This window comes from Muscardinus avellanarius (assembly GCF_963383645.1).
Source record: "Muscardinus avellanarius genome assembly, chromosome: 4".
Taxonomy (NCBI): Eukaryota; Metazoa; Chordata; class Mammalia; order Rodentia; family Gliridae; genus Muscardinus; species Muscardinus avellanarius.
The window spans coordinates 105,778,704-105,795,897 of record NC_137789.1 but is presented as its reverse complement, the minus strand read 5'-3'; positions in this window follow the sequence as shown (position 1 = coordinate 105,795,897).

Here is a 17,194-nt window from a genome sequence, read left to right as displayed (position 1 = left end):
TTTATTCTTGGGGAAGAATAATGGGAGAAGAAAAATATTCACTTGAATTTAGGGGCAGCTAAATAAGAAGTAGTAGTAACAACAAATATAGGCCTCTGGGTTCCCCTGATTCATAAAGGTTAACTCCCTTGCTTGATGATTTAAGAGTTTAATTTTTCTGTTGAGCAAGATCATCCATTTTCCCTAGGACAAATGACTAAAGAACAACAAATTTATTTATTTATTTTTAATTTATTTTTATTGGTGCATTGTAATCATATATCACATTGGAATACAAGACTTGAGAGGATATACAAGCACACATCTTCCAATTCGCCCTCATCCAGTCCACATCCCATTCCCTCCCCATCCCTCGATCCCATGCTTGTTTGGTGATTAACTTTGATACATTTGTTTATGTACCTCCTGCGTTTTAAAGAGGCTCCATCCTCCCCTATTCCATACCTCTGATGGGTCACCTTAATTGCTTCACTATAGGGCCCTTTCTATAGCTCGACCTCTTCCTGTTGCCCCTTTCCTCCTAGTTATTGCTGATTAGGGGAAGCATCTTGTTTATATTTTCTGCGATATTTCTCCGTGCATGAAGCATTGCAAGTACCGATCCCACTCTTGACGGCCCCAGTAGTGGCCTGGCTACCTGGTGGACTGATCCAGACCTTGCTGGCTCAAGCAGTGGCCTTCCTTCATGGAAGGCCCCTATTCTGGTCTCGCTGGCCCTGACACCAGCCTAACCCTTCAGCTGGCTCCGATCCCGGCCTCGCTGGCCCAGACTGGCCTAGCCTCAAGGCAGGCTCCGATCTCAGCCTCGGAGGCCTATGTAGCTGCCTTGCCCCACGGAAGGCTCCAATGTTGGCCGCTGGCCCCGGCACTGGCTTAACCCCTCGGCAGGCTCCAATCACGGCCTCGGAGGCCCCAGCACCGGCCTTGCCTCATGGCAGGCTCTGATGCCAGCTGCTGGCCCCGGCATCGGCCTAACCCCTTGGCAGTCTCTGATCCAGGCCTTGGAGGCCCCAGTAGCGGCCTCACCACTCGGTACCAGCCTTGCCTCACGGCAGGCTCCAATGCAGGCCACTGGCCCCGGCATTGGCCTTACCCCTCGGCAGGCTCCGATTCAGGCCTCAGAGGCCCCAGTAGCGGCCTTGCTTCATGGCAGGCTCCGATGCCAGCCTCGCTGGCCCAGGCACCGGCCTAACGCCTCGGCCAGCTCCGATCCCGGCCTCGGAGGTCCAGCACTGGTCTTGCCTCACAGCTGGCTCCGATGCCAGCCGTTTGCCCTAGCACCAGCCTAAAACCTCGGCAGGCTCCGATCCTAGCTTCAGAGGCCCCAGCACCGGCCTTGCCTCACAGCAGGTTCCAATGCTGGCCTCGCTGGCCCCGGCACCGGCCTAACCCCTCGGCAGGCTCCGATCCCGGCCTCAGAGGCCCCAGCTCCGGCCTTGTCTCACGGCAGGCTCCGATCCCAGCCTTGATGGCCCCGGCACCGGCCTAACCCCTCGGTAGGCTCTGATCTCGGCCTCAGAGGCCTCAGTAGCAGCGTTGCCTCATGGAAGGCTCTGATGCCAGCTGCTGGACCCGGCACCAGCCTAACCCCTCGGCAGGCTCCGATCCCGGCCTCCGAGGCCCCAGAACCAGCCTTGCCTCACGGCAGGCTCCGATGCCAACCTCACTGGCCCCAGCACCAGCATAACTCCTTGGAAGGCTCTGATCCTGGCCTCGGAGGCCCCAGTAGTGGCCTTGCCTCACGGCAGGCTCCGATGCTGGCCATTAGCCCCGGCACCGGCCTAACCCCTTGGCAGGCTCCAATCCCGGCCTCAGAGGCCCCAGCACCATCCTTGCCTCATGGCAGGCTCTGATACCAGCCTTGCTGGCCCCAGCACCGGCCTAACCCCTCGGCCGGCTCCGATCCCGGCCTCAGAGGCTCCAGCAGCTGTCTTGCCTCACGGCAGGCTCCAATCCCAGCTCTGCTGTGTCCGTCGCCGGCCTCACCCCTTGGCAGGCTCCAGTCCAAGCATGCTCTTCACCCAGCCATTTGTCCTATGTTCTTGGGGGTGCGTGTTGGTAGCATTCTGCCTCTGGGGTTATTACTTCAAAGGTTCCAGGTGAAATGCATCAGATCTCTGCCTCCCCTGAGTACTGGCCACTGCCATTGCCACTGCCTCCACCATTTCAAATCTTTCCCAAGCTCTTCCACTCTGAATGTTGTCCAGTGTTCCTAAGCATACATGACGGTAGCATTCGACATTTGGTGTAATTTCTCCAAAAAAAAAAATAAGGTTGATAGGATCCGATTTCTGCTTCTCCTGAATACAAGTATCCACTGCCATCTTGGAGACCGCTTTCAACACTGCCTTTCTCCTAGGTCTCTGCTAAACTCTCTCCTTACAGGTGATGTCCAAGATTCTTAACAATGTAGAGAAGAAGCAGTCCTCCTTCGCAGGGAATTTTTCCAAAAGTTCCAGTTCATTTGGATAAGTTTTGTCTGCATCTTCCGTATCCTGGCATCTGCTATGGCTTTCTTGACCCCTCTCCAATATTTTTTTTCTTTTTCTGTTCCTTTTTTTTTTTTAATTAAAGAAGACAGTATGTGCGGTTTGAGGAGGTTATAGGATCAGGCACTCAGTAGCACTGTGACCTAGGACTGGTTTCCTCAGGGGTCCAGCATGCTCTGCACGACTCTGTCTGGGGCCCAGAGTCCTGCGACCTGGGCTCCGGCTCTTCCAGGGGTCTGGTGTGCCCCACCTGCCCCTGCCCGGGGCCCAGGGCCTTGAGACTGGGCCCCGGTTCCTCCAGGGGTCTGGTGTGCTCTGCGCGATCCCATCTGGGGCCCAGAGTCCTGCGACCCAGGCCCTGGCTCTCCCGGGGTTTGGCGTGCCCCAACTGACACCTGCCCGGGACCCAGGGTCTTACAACCGGGCCCGGTTTCTCCGGGGGTCTGGCATGCTTCGCATTGTCCAGCCCGGGCCCAGGTTGCAGTGAGCCCCGGCTCTTCCGGGATCCGGCGTGCCCTGCCTGACCCCCGCCCAGGACCCAGGGTCCTACGACCAGTCCCCGGTTTCTCCAGGGGTCTGGTGTGCTCCACGTGGTCTGGCCTGGGGCCGAGAGTCCTGCGACCTGGCCCTGTCTCTTTCAGGTTCCGGCGTGCCCCGCCTGACCCCCGCCCGGGACCCAGGGTCTTCAAGAACAACAAATTTAATAGCACCAAATCAATGGGGTTTGAACACAGAAAACTGGGCCAGGTTTTCTCTTTTCAAAACAAAAATTTTACATTAAAATATTCTTATAAACCATTGTTGTTTTTCTTCTTCTTTCTTTTTTGGGTCTGGGGATGGAACCCAGAGGCACTTGACCTTCAAGCTACACCCCCTGCCAAATTTTTTATTCTTTATTTTGAATCATGGTCTCACTGAGTTGCAGAGGGCCTCACTAAGTAGCTGATTACAAGTGTGTGCCACCACGCCCGGCTTGTTGTTTTTCTTTTTGCTGCAACCCTTTCCCCTCCTCTAATAGGGGCCCCAGGAAGCCAAAGACCTGTCCATTATTAATCAGATATACAATTGTGCCTCCCCCACAAAAAAATAGAATCTGATTAATAACGTACTAGACCCAGGAATGCCTCAAGAGATGGGAAACAGTAACTGTGCCCTCAGAAAGAATGGATACTGAGAATGCCACCAAAGAATCCAATATGCACTGGCCCAGATGCTTGGCATACCCTGTTCACTATTATAACCACCATGGACAGGGTAAAGCTGAAACACCAGTCTCAGTGCTGCAAGTCTGTACTCAAACTAATAGACAGAGTAAATATCATTCCCATGAAAATTGAAATAAAGATAAAATCGAGGGTGATGGCCTGCAATGAGCAGCAGTCCTCATCTAGGTTAGTATAAATGTCTTCATAATGAATGTGAGGGTACAATCATCCCATTACACTGGCTCTTTAATTAAGGGAACTGTTTTTTGAACTTGAAGTTAAATTATTATATTGACACCTGTCTTGTCCCTACAATCTTTCTGCACTAGAAAAGTAGGCATTTGGAATACTTTCATGTGCCCAGGAGTGCTTCTGGAATGGCTGCTGGATTCTTGGAGATTTGAGTATCAAAAGATCCATACATATTACAGAGATCAGATTACACATGCCCAGAGACAACACAGTTTCTTAATGGATTCTGGTCACAAGTTCAAAGAAAGAGAAGTATCCAGCACGTAGTGCCATTAGTACAACCTGGTCCAAAAGGCAGCAGTACAAGTGACAGTCCAAACAGTCTTAGAAATCAGGGGAAAACTCCCAATATCTTCAGGATTCTTATATGAGACCAGGATGCTCCTCTCCTCCAGCCCCATCTGGGTCCTTTTTCTCTTTTTTCTGGAGATGGTTCTCTAGTGGATGTTTTCCTCCTGGGAATTCATCTCATTACTGCTGCTAGTGATGTCACAGGGTTTTCCAGCCCCAGAAAAAGCTTTCTCTTGAGGATGCTGGAAGGCTTCTGAGCCACAAAGAGATTTTATTCTTACTGGACAGCATTGGTGATAGCTTTTGTGACTCATTGAGACTTCCCAATTGCCAGTTCTGAGTTGGCATAATCCTCCAGTCACTCCAATCTAGTAAGAGATTGGAGGCCAAGAACTTGGGTTGCTTTCCTTTCTGGGCAAGGTTACAGACCATTTAGGGGCTATAAACCAAAACATCTGATCATACAACTTAGAGGAAGTCAGATTTATTTACTCACAGTTTTTGGATATTTCAGGATTCAGTCCATGTCCAGCCCAGTCTGTGGAACTCAGGTCATGGTGGTGGGAAACAGAGAGGGGGAGTGAGCAAGCGCCCCGCTCTCACATTATGGAGCCTAGAGGCTGGAAGAGAGAGCTCAAACAAGCATGGAAATTCAAAGACAAAAGAACAGTACCTAAGACCACACTCTCAGAGACCCACCTTCTTCAGCCACAACCAACCTGCCTAGGTTGTTGCCCAGTAAAACCATTACAATAGATTTATCTACTCATGATATTACAACCCTCTGACTTAATTATATCAACTCTAAATATTAATAGATGAGCTCTTCAGACATTTTATATCTATGACAGTCATCATTCAAGTCTCTGCTCAAATGTCACTTCTTCAGAGAGACAGTCTGTGCAACCCCATATCTAAAGGAACCTACTCTATACTCCCAAGCATCTTCTTGTCTAGTTTAATTTCAATGGAGACATTTGTCACTATCAGAAATATTCTTATACAGCCGGGCGTGGGGGCACATGCTTGTAATCCCATTATTCGGAAGTCTGAGACCAAAGCATTGCGGTTCTTGGACAGCCTCAGCTAATTAGTAAGTAGCCGCAGCTACTTACTTCAACTCAGGGAAACCCGGTTTCAAAATAAAGAATAAAAAATAGGGCAGGGGGTGTAGCTCAGAGGTCAAATGCCCATGGGTTCCATCCCCAGACCTGCAAAAAAAAAATTCTTATTTAGCCCCACGTTTATTTGTTGCCCTACCCTGTTCTCCAAACTCTCACTGGAATATACGCCTTAGACTAGAACAGGGTGCTTTTCTACTCATTCAGTGATATAGCTACAGTGCTCTAACGGTTTGGATTTAGAATTTCCCCTTAGTTAGCTCACTCTCTCCCTCCTTCCCTTCCTCCCCCTCCCTCCTTCCCTCCATTCTCTTCTCTCTCTCTCTCTCTCTCTCTCTCTCTCTCTCTCTCTCTCTCTCTCTCTCTCTCATCTCCTTATGGCCTCCATGATGTGAGAGCAGAGCCCTTGCTCTTTTTCTCTCTCTGCTTCCTGCCGCCATTCCCTGAACTCCTCCAGAACCAGCCTAACTTGAACTGAACCCTGATACCTTCAAAAACTGAGAGCAAATGAATCTTCCTTCCTCTAAGTTGTTTGTTTGTATCATGGCAGTGAGAATGTTGATGGAGACATGTGCCTATTACAGTACCAGCACATAGTTGGTATCAATGAATATCTTAGGCAAAAGTGTACTATATGTAGGGTTTGCATCTGGAGGAAAGTAATAGAAGTATTTTATGAGTATAGGTTTTAAACAGTCTAAATTAAAAAGGAAGGTATCTCAGTTAACCTCATTGTCCTTTCTATCTCTCTCACAACTATGTTATGAGTCATTACTTGAATGTTGTTACCTTTTCTGTTTCATAACATCCTTTGCATGTTAAGTATAAGTTAAGGCCCCTCAGAGTGCAGAAACTGGAGCCAAACTATGTGGGTGCATATTCAAGCTCTGCCTATATATATGTACCCCACTTTCCACATTCATAAAATGAAGCCTGCTCCATGGACTTATTGGAATGATTACAAGAATATGTGCAAAACACTCAAGACAGTATATGCATAATAAATTCAGCATGTTAGTCTAATATTGTTTTCTATTATATGGACACAATTTCTATTATAGGAAACAACTGATAAATTCAAATAATATGAACATCTGTGAAAGTCAAATGTGATGCAGAAGGTTTGCATGACAAGAAAAAATACAAGCAGCAGGGCATTTGTTTCCAGGCAATATAATTTATTAATTTTAAATTATGTATAATTATAAAACAGACATTGAACTCGAAATTTAAAAGTAACTCGGTGTGCCATCATGATTTTGTGTTGAATTTTATAAATTTTATTTTAAAATAGTTCAACAAAACTCATCTTGCATCTTAATATTTCAAAATAAAATCCATATCAAAATCTTAGGCATTTAAAAAACTGTAAAAACATCATGCAAGCTGAGAATTCTGTGCTTTGAGACACAGTGCATAAATATAGTTTTATTTGTCTATGAAGAATTTACTCTGCTCCCTTCTGGTTTTTTCAAGGCTTTCAAATGTAATCATTCCTTTTGGCAACTGCAACTTGTTCTTTTCTGTTTCCAGTATGTCCTCGGCTTCACCTTAAATAAAATATAGAAATATGCAAGATGACACGGAGCCCCAAGTGAAGCCAGACATGTTTATTAACAGCTCAAAGAAGATGATCGATTTGAAGAGAAGTTGTGATTGCAGATTCATAGACCACAGTTCATAGCCTGAAAAGGGGATGCTTGAGAGCTTAATTTCCAATGACAGAATATGAAAGTGAGTCAAAGGAGCTAACAGAAAACCAGGATTATTCTGAGAATTTGATGTGAAAATCCCTGGAGGAAAAGAAAAGTCAAAACTAATAGCCTTGCTGAGTGTGGCGGTGTACACCTGTGTTCTCAGCTACTCAGGGGCCGGAGGCAGAAGGACTATGAGTTGGAGGTCAGTCTGGACAATATAAAGTGAGAACCCATGTCCAAAGAGTACAAAATTTAAAAATAGTACAAAATTTAAAAACTACAAAATAGTACAAAAAAACACAAAATAATACAAAATTTTAAAAAACGGACTTGAAAAAACCAGCTGTCATTAATGAATGACTTGTATGGTGCAAACAAAATGTTAAGATAAATCAGAATTTCTACTTCTTGATTCATTTTCTGCTCCAAGAATCCCTTTCTTATACATTTTTTACTTATGCAGATTATAAAAAATAATGTAGGAATATGTGTTATAGAAAATAATAATAAACACATGAGTTCTAGATATTACTTTTGTTTTCAATATAACTTAATATGTATTTATTATAATTTTTTAACTGCAAGTTTACATAGTTCAATTTTAATAAATTAAATGACCCTGTGTAATATGAAATTTTAGCTTATGAAATTTCTGAAAACTTAACATCAGTTCTTGTGAGCTGGTTAAAGTTTACTCCAGATAGCACTATGTAAGAGAGAGCAGACATGTTAACATTTTTCACATCATTTTCAAGTGAATAAAGTTCTAACATATGTCATCATTATCTCACTTTCATCCTGTTCCTTAATGCAAACAAAAACACCAACCATCATTCATGATGGAATTATTATCTCTTATCAACTGCAACCCTTGGGTTTGAGAGTTCACCAAAAATCAGTGAAAATATTTAGTGAGACTCTATTTGCTATATTGAATTTATGACTAAGAGTATTATATGTTTTATTACATGTTCTCTCCATCTCTATGCATTTGTATGTGTATGTGAAATTTATAATAAATATTGATTTTTTTGACAAGTTGTTTGTTCAGTTTGCATCAGAATACCACTGCTCTCACAGGGTCCTGATTCTCATTGTCTTGGAAGAAGGTACTGTTGACACAAGAGCCATTCCTGTCCCAGGAGGACAGAGCTGCCCATTAGTGTAGGATATCTGTGTCTTCCCATTTCCTGCCATTCTTTGAGAGCCATACTGTTAAAAAATACCTCTGTGTCTCTTCTTCTTAAGCTTTCAACTCAGAGCACATTGAAAATTGTTTACTATACTTTTTCACCAACCTGTTCTCTCCTGGTACATGAATCTATCATTGTTGCATTTCTACTGGTTTGGTATGAAAAAGGAAAAGCTGCAGCGTCCTCTCCAAGTATTGGGAGTAAGGAGCAGAACATCACATTCCCAAGCCGAGGAAGATGGAGGGGTTATATGCTCTTAAAAACTTCCATTTGAAAACAAAAATACGTTATTCCTCATAGAAACCATGTTAAAATGTCCATTTAGACTCATGTATTATTAGCATCATAGTTTAGATATATAACAGACTATAAATTTTCTGTAACATTACAATAGAAAGATGAAATTATGTTTCCTCCTGCTAATAGGGATGACCCCAAAATAAACAATTCCTGCTTGACCTAATCTGACACGGAAAATATCTAGTTTTTCACTAATGGCCTACTTAATTATTGCTACAGCATCTCATGCAGATCTTGAGAAAGCTCCATCAGGGGATCCGCGATGGCGTAGATCCCCCGTGAAGTATATCTAGCATTCCTTTCTTCAAAAAAATTATTTTAGGATTATTTGGATTAATATGTATAATTGGAATTTTATGTATAAGCATTATAACTAAAACTGATGGGCAGTGGCTTGTGAGAGACTCAGGCAACAAAGATGTTTTCCCAAGGATAAAATTTGGGCCAAACATTAAGCTCAAACTGACCTTAGTTTGGGCCAATGTATAAGATTAAGTTTAAGTCAGCCTTGTGAAATGAGACAAAGCATACTATTATTATTTAAATGTCTGGCACCCTTGCCCTAAACTCTATAAAAAATAAAACTTTTCCTGTCCTTGGAGATCCTGCTTGCATGGCTATGCCCTTGCTTTTCTGCCAAAAAAGAAAGTATAAAAATTGTAACAAATCCTCAATAAAATGGAGAAGACTGATCTCGTGTGGCAATTCTTCTCTCATCGACCTCGGCTCTCTCTCACCAACACACAAACCTCGATTCTTGCTAGGGCTGGACCCCGGCAAATTATATATACTTGTATTATTTTTATTTAAGACTGAGGCAAAGAAAAATTTGTTTGTGAATGGTTGAGATACTTTTATACTTTGGGAATTATAGCCTGTTCCATGATGTTTGAGGCACAATTAAGACATAATAAATAATGAGGTGATAGTTATGCTAAATATCCTGATTTGATCAATATATAATGCATACTCATATACAAACATCAAGTATACTTTCATAAATATGTACAATACAAACTGTCAATAAATAGTGCATTAAAAAGTATTTATATAAAATGTTTGTCATTATTTCTAAGACAGTAACATGTATTATAACAAGTCAATAACATATATTATAACTTTTTTTTGTGGTACTGGGGTTCCTGGAAGCCCTTCTACCTCCAGGCTACACTCCCAAACCTATTTTTATATTTTTTTTTATTTGGAAACAGGGTCTCTTAAGCCAGCAAGGCTGGCTTCGAACCAGAGTGATCCTCACCACCACACCCGGTTATTGATTTTTTATATAAATATGTATTTTGCTATGTAGAATCTTAATGCAGATTTTAATTTAAAATCATGTGGCTCCTTGGTTTTTTTATGTTGTTCTTGTTGCTTAAGAAGCATGACACATCCATGCGATGGGATGTTTTACAGCTATCAATTAAAGGAAATCACACATCTCTCTTCTCTTAAATATTAGTCTATAAAAGAAAAGCTTCAGAAATGGCCTTATGTAAGATTTGCTCTATTTTTTCTATTCTCTATAGTTCTCACTTAGTGTTATATATGATGAAAAAAATTTTTTTGGTGGTACTGGGGTTCCTGGAAACCCTTCTACCTCAGGGCTATACTCCCAGGCCTATTTTTATACTTTTTTATTTGGAAACAGGGTCTCTTAAGCCAGCACAGCTGGCTTCAAAACTGCGCGATCCTCCTGTCTCTGCCTCCCAAGCACAGGGATTACAAGCTTGCGCCACCACTCCCGGCATATGGGTTCTTTCTAGGGGGGTGGTACTGGGGGTTTCGGAACCCTTCTACCTCTGGGCTACACTCCCAGGCCTATTTTATATTTAATTGGGAAACAGGGTCTCTTAAGCCAGCGAGGCTGGCTTCTAACCTGCGCGATCCTCCTGTCTCTGCTTCATAAGGCTGGGCGAGTACAAATCTACTACCTGGTCTTAGTTCCAGAACGTATGAGACAAACTACTTGGATTGGGTTCCAAGTTCTTTCACTTCCTTTGACTTCTAAACCAGCAAGCAGACAGTGCAGAGGGTGGACACTAGAGCAAGAGCCTAGAACACAACACACCAGAGCAAGATATTGCTCCATAGTATAAACACCCTGGTCTGTGGCGCTCTCAGTAGTCTACAGAGGTGTAACCAAAGTTCTGTGGCCTACACAGCCTGCCCAAAGGGAGGATCCCACTTGGAGCAGCTTGGTCACCACAGGCATTGATGAAAATAATGAACACGATGTGTAAGTAAGGTGGTAGTCCAATGCTGTGTGGGACTAAGAGACTGAAGAGATTATCTCTGAAATTAGGGAGGAGGTACTTGAATGTCCTGTGGAAGATGTGAGACTGGGTTTGAGACCTAGGGTCTGGGAAAGACATGAGACAGATCAAACTGTGGAGTTGGAATCTGGCTAGGTCAGGACAAAGTCCTCACCAAATGTCACTGTATGAATGGCCTTAGAATGTTCAGATTTCAAACAATTCCTCAGAAATTCCCACTCCAAGATGGGCGTGGTGATGCACGCATGTAATCCCAGCGCTTGGGAGGCTGAGACAGGAGGATCACACAGGTTCGAAGCCAGCCTCAGCTACTCAGTGAGGCTCACAGCAACTTAGTGAGGCTTTGTTTCCAAATAAAATATAAAAAGGTCTGGGAGTATAGCCCGGAGGTATCCACCTCTGGCTTCCACCCCCAGTACCACCAAAAAAAAAAAAAAAAAAAAAAAGAAATTCCCACTCCAGAGCTGCACCAGCATCACTGGGAGGGCCTGTGAAATCACAGAGTACTGGGCTAAACTCCAGAGTGTGACATTCTTCAGATCTGGAGGGAGGTCTGAAAGTTCCCATCCTGGACATGTTCAGCAATGATGCCCGTGCCAGGCCCCCAGACCACACCTTGAGAATGATTGCTTTAGATTAGAGACCATGAACTGGACCATGACCATGAACTGTTTGCTGTTGGTTGGATCCAGGTGGCAGACCATTTGATTGAACCACACAGTGTTTTAAATTGTGTTTGTACTAATTACCAACATTATTAAATTAGGCTGATTTCTCATAAAAATCCAGATTACAAATTCTGTTGGAAAAAATGTAATAATAACAACACGAAGTTCTATTGCCTGGCAATGAGATGAAAAAGCTAAATCACAGGTGCCCTCCTGTCTCTGCCTCCAAAGCACGGGGATTACAAGCGTGCACCATCATGCCCAGCAGGATTTTTATTCTTAATTGCTTTGAATCGTTTAAAAAAAATCTCAATAGACTTTGACATATTCCCATCTGTCACTTTGACAGTGAAATCTCCTTAAAATACATATAGAATAGACATCGATATTCTGTTTCTGCTTTCTGAGGTTTTGATTGTATGTGGTCTGAAACTTTTATCCAATTCTCAAATATATGTCTAGCTTCGCCTTTTTAAATGTTCTTGCACATCAGAACACAAAGTACTTTTCTTCTTAGACCCCATGCAGAAGTGAGGTCCCAAATATTTAAAACTGTTACAGCCCAGGTGCCAGCCCTTCTGAAGGGAAGCTACCATCTGAGCATACCAGAGACACCACCAGAGTATCTGCTCTTTCTCTGAAATGCCAGAAAGTCCACCTTTCAAGGAAGACCTCTGTCTGACTGATCTCACAGAATTGGTTCAATATTTAACCCAAAGAGATACTGACAGTGACATAAACGGATCAGTAATAACAGCCAAGCATGTCACTTAATCCTGCAAAATTCTTGGCTTCATCACTTGTTAAAATAATAATAATAAAATAATAATAATAATAATAATAACCCTTATTATTATTAATGAAACCTATCCCTACGCTTAGGAGGAACACATTAAATGAAATGGTAGGTGCTGAATACTTTTTCCTACATAAGACCTAAGGAGAGCTCCACAGATAGAGCTGGTATGACCACTTCCATTTCTACCATTGCTGCTTTTTCTGACACCTGAGAAACAAGATGACCATGGCTGGAGAGAATCCAGCATCCATATTCTGCAGCGAGGCACAAGCTCTCTGAGATAAGCAGACGTGGTCATCAGTAGGGTGTGTGGCATGGGGTGCACCAGTAAAATGTGGATGATCCACAGGAGTCTGCAACGGGATCACGGTGCTACATACTTCCTATCTTAGTTTCTGCTTCTCAGTACACTCAAGCAGGGTGCAATAAAGCTTTAGCTAGTGGAGCATTTTAAATAATTAAGGAGTATATATTTATTTTTCTTTTCACACAGCAGTTTTAAGGGAAATTTAATTAAAGTTTTCTATTTCTTTTTTATCATTGTTGGTACTTCTAGGGTTAGAAATAAAGCTCAAGCCAGGCATGGTGGTCCACGCTTGTAATCCCCGCACTTGGGAGGCGAAGACAGGAGGCTCACGCTGGTTCAGGGCCATCCTTGCTGGCTTAAGAGACCCTGTTTCCAAATAAAGAAATATAAAATAGGTCTGGGAATGTAGCCCAGAGGTAGAAGAGCTTCCAGGAACCCCAGTACCACCAGAGAGAGAGAGAGAGAGAGAGAGAGAGAGAGAGAGAGAGAGAGAAAGAGAGAGAGAAGGAACAAAGGAAGGAAGGAAGGAAGGAAGGAAGGAAGGAAGAAAGAAAGAAAGAAAGAAAGAAAGAAAGAAAGAAAGAAAGAAAGAAAGAAAGAAAGAAAGCTAGCTCAGATTGCACCACAGCCACCAGACGAAAGCCAAAGGTTGGGCAATACTATTGAAAGACCACCTTCTATCTGTTTTATTTCTTCATTCATTCGTCCAACAAATACTTAATGAACACCTGGAATGTGTCGGTCTGATATGACAGTGAATAAGAAAGAGAGGGTACTGTCCTTGAGGGAACTCAGAATGCTAGGCAAGCCAGGCAAGTTGGGGAGAGAATCCAGTAAGGTGTGGTCATTTGATAGGAGAAGTGCAGGGCTTCTATCCAGAGACAGAAAAGCACTTGAACTCATTTGTGGGAGCAGCAGAGCAGGCTTTCTAGACAGCAGAGCAGGCTTTCTAGCCCTAGGGGGCTGCTCTGGAGCCCCCCGAGCACTGCAGGCCGCGGGAACTCACCAGGGGCCCGGGCTGATGGTCCGGGCCTCCCAAGGGGAGCTGCTGCTGTGCCACGACCAAGGGACAGGACACGGGGACCCATCAGGAGGGCCGAGGCTGCTTCGCCTGCGCCCCGTGGCTGAGGAAGGTCAGCCCAGCCACCTGCAACTGTCAGTCCAGAAGGGACATCCTGAGGTCGGGAGGTGCCAACGTCACTCACAGTATGCCCGCAACGTCACTGCCGCAGGACCTCAGATTCCATTTGGGAGCGAGGTCGCCCTAGACCAGCTCTTGTCCCTGGTTCTGGCTTTGTGGGGGTAAGATGGGCATTAGCGCTGCGCCCGCAGGCAGGCCTCCCCCAGGAACGAGGGGCGCGGCCAGACGCCAGGGCTGCCCATCTGGGAAGCAGACCCTCGGGCCAGCTGGGCTGCTGGAGGGCCAGGCAGGGGAGGAATAAGGCGCGTCTCGGCACGCAGGCCCCAGCCCAAGGGGCTCAGCTGCGCGCCCGGCGAACACCACAGGGCTCTGCCAGCAAACACAGATCCAGAGCCGCAGTACAACCCAGGGAACAACTGGACATTCCCCAGAATCCAGCCAGTAGCGTTTTTCCTGGTCAGTTAAACCTGGACTCTTCTTATTTTCATACGCTTCCATCTTTCTCTTCTTTCAAAGAGACCCTGCAAAATGCCTTTACCTTGACTTTTCCCCTCAAACCCCTAATTTATAGAAAGATTCTAAGTTTCAGCTGCTTCATCCTCTCACTTGCTCCACAGTTAAGTTGCCCATAGAAAGGGCTTTTTCAGAAAGCAAAGCACCTACATTTGCCCTGTCTTTGAACTTTGTAATCTGGTTTGGGCTGTTTGGGGTGACCCAAAAAGGCAAAGTTTGGGAAAAGCAGGAGTTTGAAGTCTATTTCTTTGGCAGTGTTGGGGCTGGTGGGACTTTTAGAGCACATTTTTCTCCGCCCCTGGCTTTCAGAAGAAATTCTCTCAGACTAGTAGCTATTGGATAAAACAGTACCAGACTCAATGGTGTTTCTATGGTGAGGTTAGGAGTCTGTTGTGGGCTGAAGGTCAATGACCATACCATGACTTCTCTTTTGGGTAGATTTAACATGTAGAATATTTGGAGAGAATATGACCCCGAGGATCAAGTCCATCCAGACAGGAACAGACCAATGGAAGTAATTCTCACTTATATACTTTCAGAAAATTCACACTCATTGTAACAGACTTTCTAGGCTGGTTGATTTGGACAAATAAAACTATATTTGAGATTGCTCAATATTACACAGATTCAAGCATAGATCCCATATAAATATTACTTCCAGAAAATTCTGCCCAAGGAAAATGCCATGAGGCCTGATGCACTTTCTTTGCCTTATAACAGTAGGTCACTTTTACTTTGCCTTACTATTGCTTTTGTATCAATATAAAATTAAAATATAGTAAAATGTGTTATTCTTCAGTCTATGACTTTATGTTTAAAACTTTATATCATTATTCATTATTTAGCTTCCTTACAAACATATTAGTCATGTCTATTAATGCAGAAAGTATTTCCTTGTAACTTTTCAATCAATACCCACTCCCCTTCACCACATATAGCCTCTATTTTTGTTTCTGTTCACATATGTAATCATTATTTTGTGAACAGATTTATTTGTAATAAATCACAATGATCACTTTGAAGTATAAAAATTGATGCTTAGTAATTGGACATTGAATGAATATATTATTCAATGATATGAACAAATATTTGATAGACATTTGGGTTGTTACAAATGTGGGCTAAGACCAAAGATATAGAACATGTCCCATTTTATAAATGTGTTTCCATTCCATTGACACTAGAAATTTGTAATTGGCATATGGAAATAAAATTTTATTCTTCCTGTGAATATCTAGTTTTCCCAGAACCATTTATTGAAGACACTATGCTTTTTGCAGGCATACATTTCAATGCCTTTTTTATTATTATTAGATACTTACTGACCAAGGATTCTAAACCTAAGCCAATCAATGTTTCTTAAACACAGAAAAAAAAGAGAGAAAACTGGAAAAAAATTGAAACCTGCCAAGCAGGAAACCCCCCCCAATTTTTTTTTTTAATTTTACCATCTTGAGGCCATCCTATGCCAGGTTCTATACTTGATGCTGGAGAAAGTGTCAAGGGAATAAACTGCATTGCCTATTTCTACCTCCTGAGAAGAGTCAAGGCCTGGATAGCCCATTGTACCTCTCCCTCCTCTGAAGATTCTTCTAAGAGGACAATCTGATCTGACAGCCATCCAACTCAAGACTCACACAGGATGCTATCTCATTGGCCAGTGGGTGATGAAGAAGTGAAGATAGGATGTAAGAGTGAATCACCACATCAAAGGCTTGCCCCAGAAAAGGGGTGGATCTAGTTATGTCAGAAAGATGATTGGTTAAGATGCAAGATAAAATTATTTATAAAAATTGTTTTATATCCAAAAATGTCAGTAATTTATTTTCAAGTTACTCTACTATATCCCTTTGTTGTAAGTGCTTTAATTTCTGTCCTATCTTTCTGCCTTTGTAATAATAAAATTGCTTAAGCTTACAGCAGAAAAGTTCAGCCTATTCTTTTCTAAAATAGCTAAGAACAAAAACCCATGGCTACATCTCACACCAGTACAGTTTTGCTTCTACCACCATAATAGATATCATGCTTTGAGACTTGAAATATTTTCTATATTCCTTTTGATAATATTTATACACTTATTTTAGTAAAAAATTTACCTAGTCAAGTTCAGGCCACATATTCCATCCTATCATCTACAAAAGTGGCTTCAATATCAGTTCAGTTCACAAAATCTTCAAAGAGCTGCTCAGATCTATCCTGCATGTACATTGTCTAGTCATACTCTAGTTTCTGGCCAGAAATCTTTCTGTTCAATTTTCAGAGCTTTATTATAATGATTAGTACCAGATCCAATCATATGCAATTGCATGGTAAGCCTTGGGGTTAATTATTTAATGGGGCTTTCTTTGTAAAACCCAGTCTCATCATACTCTCCCAGCACACTTCATTTTCTACAAGCTTCCCTTTGAGATTCAGTAGCTAGAGATGTGAAACTTCAGTCATTCCTGCTGCTCATGTTTCTGACTGCACCTCTGTCACAAAAGAGGATACATAGTCACAGGAGTCACTACTGATTTGGTGGTGTTTTAGATTCTGGTCTTGCTTCCAATCCTCCCGCTACTATTTATTTTTCAGAGTCCTTTTAATAGCTGCTTCTTATATTCTGTTTCATAGCTCCATTTGGTGGCAGAGGCAGGGTAAAATGTGTTTTTTTCCATCTTACCTGGAAGTAGTTCCCACATTGCTGCTTTATTTATTTCTTTTCACAGATGCCAGGTGGCCAGTCTTGGTCCTCCAGCATTTGAACACCTTCTGGTATTACCTTACCCTTATTTCTTTCTACTCAGGGCCCAGTGCTCAGTGTACACCATGTTGTGTGGTATTAGCAATATCTAGTGCTATAATCCTATATACATGCTCTATATGCTATATTATACATTATAGTGTTAGTAACTGTAGCACTATGATCCTATATATATCATATATGCTATATTACAAATATT